Source organism: Zingiber officinale, chromosome 3A, assembly GCF_018446385.1.
Source record: "Zingiber officinale cultivar Zhangliang chromosome 3A, Zo_v1.1, whole genome shotgun sequence".
NCBI classification, from domain to species: Eukaryota; Viridiplantae; Streptophyta; class Magnoliopsida; order Zingiberales; family Zingiberaceae; genus Zingiber; species Zingiber officinale.
This window is the reverse complement of record NC_055990.1, coordinates 44,082,532-44,087,643: the sequence shown is the minus strand read 5'-3', so window position 1 is coordinate 44,087,643 and position 5,112 is coordinate 44,082,532. Positions and strand designations below refer to the sequence as shown.

The 5,112-nt window shown below is 41.3% G+C and overlaps 1 pseudogene; it reads right to left on the bottom strand.

The window, feature by feature from the left end:
- Window positions 1-2,878: 2,878 nt before the first annotated feature.
- On the bottom strand, window positions 2,879-2,950 carry LOC122054427 (annotated as a pseudogene).
- Window positions 2,951-5,112: the final 2,162 nt, after the last annotated feature.

Below are 5,112 nucleotides of genomic sequence, written 5' to 3'. Positions count from 1 at the left end.
GCCGCCTCCAAGCTCCATGGAGGACGCCTCGGACACTGTTCGTTTAGGCTTTTAATATTTTTTCATTCCCTGGAAGATATGTTAGAACAAAATACAAAATATATCCTACAAAATAGAGTTAGCAAAAATAAAACAAGATTAATACAAGAATTTAACAGCCACCAGATTGCCCAGTTCTGACTTTGAATTTCCATCCAGAAACCTAGGTCGATTCGACGCCTACTGTTCCCTCACTAAGGAACATGTCCTCACCTACTCTACTCAAGAGAGTTTACCTATTGCCAGTTGATCCTCCAGACCAACTAGACTTTTGCTCAGCATTCGAAGCTTCCGATTTTCATGCTGGGCGTCAGCTCCATGACCCGTCCAGTCTTCCTCCTGGTTCACGACACCAGGATTTCAACCTAGGGTTACCACCCCCCAGGATTTTTCCCAAAGCTCTCGACCCATCAAGACTTTTCGCTTAGGGTTACCACCTCCTAGGACCTAGGGTTACTGCCCCCTAGGGTTTTCTCTTTACCTAACCATAGCTAGAACTTTTCCTCACCAAGGATTATGATGTGCGTAAATATTATGATCGTTTATGCATGTTTTAATTCACATTCACTTACTTTTTACGTATACATTCTTTCCATGATCACCTCTTTTATTGTGTATTCATCATATATACTCTTTTATTCAGATATCTGCTCTTTGTTTGGTTTTGTGTTGACAGGGACAACTTTTGGAGTGAAAACGATGATTGTCGATTCACCAGAACAAAGCAAAGAGCACGGTCGTGCAACCTTGCATGACCATGTGGCCAATCCAGAGAGGGATCTGAGCACGGTCGTGCAACCTTGCATGACCATGTGGCCAATCCAGAGAGGGATCTGAGCACGGCCGTGCAACCCCGCACGACCGTGCCTCATAGCCAGCAGCCAAACAAAGAATGGCCGTGCAACCCTGCAAGGCCGTGCAACCCTGCAAGGCCGTGCCTCCATGACCGAGACCAAGTAGTACACAGCCATGTAACCCTACATGGCCGTGCCCCTAGAGCCGATCCCCAACATCACACGGCCGTTCCAATTGGTACGGCCGTGTAGCGCACTGAGAGCGAAGAAAGGGCATGGTCGTGCCATCCTTGCACAGTCGTGCCGCCGTATCGCGCCCTAGCCTATAAAAGGGGTTTTAACCCTTTTTCAGAAAGGGGAGAGCTGGGAGGCGAGCCGTCAATAGGAGAATCTCTCTGGTGCCGTTCCACACCATCCAGTACATTGGTCCAACGATCTTTCATCACCACACCAACTCCAGAAGCAACGGATTGGATCCGAAGATCACTCGTCATCGTTGGATAAGCATACTTTTTCTTTCTCTCTTCGTGTTGAGAATTTGTATGTTTATATACATCATATCTTTGGGTTTCTCTCCGACGTCTATGGAGTAGAGTCCTTGTTCTAGGATGAGGGAGTAATTGTGGATTAGTTTTTATGTAAGACTCATATTATGTTTATATCCATTGGATGATTTCACTTGCTTTGTTTCGACTACTCGATCTCTTTGTCGTGTTGATTGATTGTGTAGGAATTGCCAACCTTGTAGAGGAAATGCCTTAGATCGCACACCCAAGGGGCCCTAAAGACAGGGGTAACCCATTCATGGACATCTAGGGAGTTCCTTGAAAGGAGAGGCGACTCCTTCACAAGGAAGTAAGAGACCAAACTAAGCTCCTTAATTCTATCTTTGATAACATCAATTAGAGTTGTGTCCTTGTGATCTACCGAGGCGCCCTAGTGACAGGGGTTAACCGTAACAAGATTTCATAGGGATCGTCTTTGTTTGGTGTTTAAGGATAGTTGCCTTAGCTTCTGGTGAATGTATGCTGATGGACAATGAGTATAGGATAGTATCTGATACATCAATACCACCACAATGAAGCCGAACTCCTAGAACTCTTCATTAACCAGGTTGATTTCTTCTCATTGCTAGTTCTCGTTTCCACTTTCTAATCTCTTTCCTTAGATTACTCACAACCATCGATAGTGTAGCTAATCCTAAGTGTTCCATCACTAGTGCTTATAACCAGTCCTCATGGTATCAATAATCTTTATTACTGACGACGAATCCATGCACTTACGGAAGCGTAACAAGTTTTTGACGCCGTTGTCGAGAACTGCGTCTATAACATTGGTGATAGTCATACTAGATTAAACTAGACTTTGTTTTCTTTTCCTTTATCTTTTTCCTTTATTTTTCATTTAGAGATAAATAATTTTATTCTTGTTTTTCTTTACTTTATGCATTTTTATTAAAAACACCAAAAATAATATTATTTCATCTTTTCCTCTTTACTATATTTCATATTTTATTTTTACATACAAAGAGCTAATCTTTCAGGGCAGCTTCTACCGTTTGACCCAGAGATTGATAGGACTTTTCTGAGAAGAAGAAACCTACAGAAAGAATTTCAAGCAGCACAAGAATCTTTAGAGATGGTTGATAAATTATTGAAAGAATATGCAACACCTAATGCACAAGGGGTTCGGTCTAACATCACTCGACCACCAATCGAAGCTAACAATTTTGAAATCAAGCCTGCAGTAATTCACATAGTTTAGCAGAATCAATTTGGAGGAGGACTGCACGATGATCCAAACCACCACTTAGAGCTTTTCTACGAGATCTATGGTACTATGAAAGTGAACGGAGTCCCCCCAGAATCAATAAGGTTATTGCTCTTCGGATTCTCCCTGAAAGACAGAGCCAAGCAGTGGCTAAATTCCCTTCTAGCAAATAGCATTACATCCTGGGAGGAGTGTGAGTAGAAATTCCTAGACAAATTCTATCCATCAAGCAAAACTGCTCATATGAGGAATCTGATTGCAAGCTTCAAACAAATAGACTCAGAATCATTATTTGAAGCCTGGGACAGGTTCAAATGTATGCTGAGACAGTGCCCCCATCATGGCCTTGAGAAATGGTTGGTTCTACACACCTTGTACAATGGAATCAACTATCACATGAAGGTATCCCTCGATTATGCAACAGGAGGAGCACTGATGAATAAGAGTCTTGATGAAGCTAAAGAGATCATAGAGATTGTGGCATAGAATCACCATCAGTGGGCATCAGAAAGATCTGGTGGTTCTTTCTTAGGAAATCCAATAAAAGTGTCAGGAAAATTCGACGTAGATGCAGTCACTCTCATGTCTATAAAGCTAGACGCTCTGACCAAGAAGTTTGAGGCCATGGGGAACAACAACAACATGGCCAATGTGATAGTTTGTGTATGCGAAACTTGCTGAAGTATGGATCATGCTCAAGATAGTTGCCCCCTACGGCTAATACAAGCACAGATAAACCAACTTGAGCAGTGTGATGCGATAGTCAGCTACAACCAAAGGAAAAATAATCTGTACTCCAATACATACATGTTGGGTTTTTCAAGCCGCGAAAATCACTTTTTCGCGTCGTGGAAACCACGAAACTCCCTAGCCAACGGATCCGTGCGAAGAGTATAGAACAAAATTTTTACATGTATGAGTTTACTAACTAGATCTACTCTTAGATCTATATGTTTAAAATCTTATACCTTCGATGCGTGCCCTTCGCGAGTCCCGCTTGTCTAAGGAGATGTCGGATCTCTAGTTGTCAAAGTAGACAACTCTCTAGAAGTATCCACACGAACAAGATGTGTTCTCTAACACACAAGGATGGAGAAGAGAACACCACAAGTGTGCTAGCACTTCTTGATGCTCTCGGATGGGATTGGAAGAAGAAGAAAAGAAAAGAAGAGAACACACTCCTCTAAAATCTCTATGTAACTTTCACTAACCTTTCTTCTTGGATTAGATTCACTCTCTTTTCTTCTCCCTTGCTTGAAACCCATGACTAAGAGAAGAGAAGGAGCAAAAAGAGAGCTTGAGGAAGAAGATGATATGAATGTGAGTGAATGAAAAATTCATTCTCATTCAAAACCAAAAAGGTAACCCCCATTCTTATTAAATGTGGCCATTAAAGAGAATAGATTTGTAACCCCCATGAGGTGGCACGCTTTGATGATGTGGCACATCATCATTAGTCCTCCTAATGCCAAATCACTAATGATGTGGCAAATAGTGAAGTCAAACTTGACTCTTCCTCTTCCTCTCAAGTCAAGTCAAACTTGACTTAATCTCTCTCATGGTTGATCTAATCCAACCATTTAATTCAAGACAATTTAATATAATGAATCTAATTCATTTAATTAAATTGATTCAATGAGTTATAATCTAAATTAGACTCATTGAACACATGAATCAACTTGAGTCCAACTCAATTAGCCCAATTTGGATTACTCTTAATCCAATTTTATTCATCACATGAATCTAATCCTCTTGGTTCATCATATGAACCTAATCTCCATCCACTTGTTCTTTGTGTGTGACCCAATAGGTTCTTGTAACGTTGGCAATGCCCCTAAACCCATTTAGGATCATAAGTAATGAGCGGTATCTAGCAATACATCATTACTACCCAAGTTACAAGAATGTTGAGATCCAACATCACCTTGTGACTACTAATTGTGACTCCTCACAATATATGGCAAGTGTCCTTCTATCCTAGACATCTAGATTGATCAATGTGAGGCATAGACCGTGTCATCCTCTAATCAATCTAAATCTTGAACTCCAAGTAGACTCACTAAATCGAATGAGCTCAATATCTCATATTGACTCATTTGGGCATGGCCATGCACTTCGTGGTCTCACTCTATCAAGAATATCGTTGTCGCTCCCGTCATATAGGAGGGATAGATCCCATCTACATCACTCACATCCCTCTGCATAATTCGTTACATACCCAGTAATCACCTTTATAGTCCACCCAGTTACGGGTGACGTTTGACGAAACCAAAGTACACAACTCCTTATGTAGGGATCCATGGTGACTTCAGGTCCAAGGACTAGTAGTCATACTAATAGCCACATGAGATAAGTATATGACACTCATATAACGATTCATGATACTTTCTCATGGCGGGTCATTCAGTATACATTCTCCAATGCATACCCATTTGTCAACTTGATATCTCTATATCCATGACTTGTGAGATCAAGTCATCGAGTTGACCTACATGCTAGTCTTATTGCA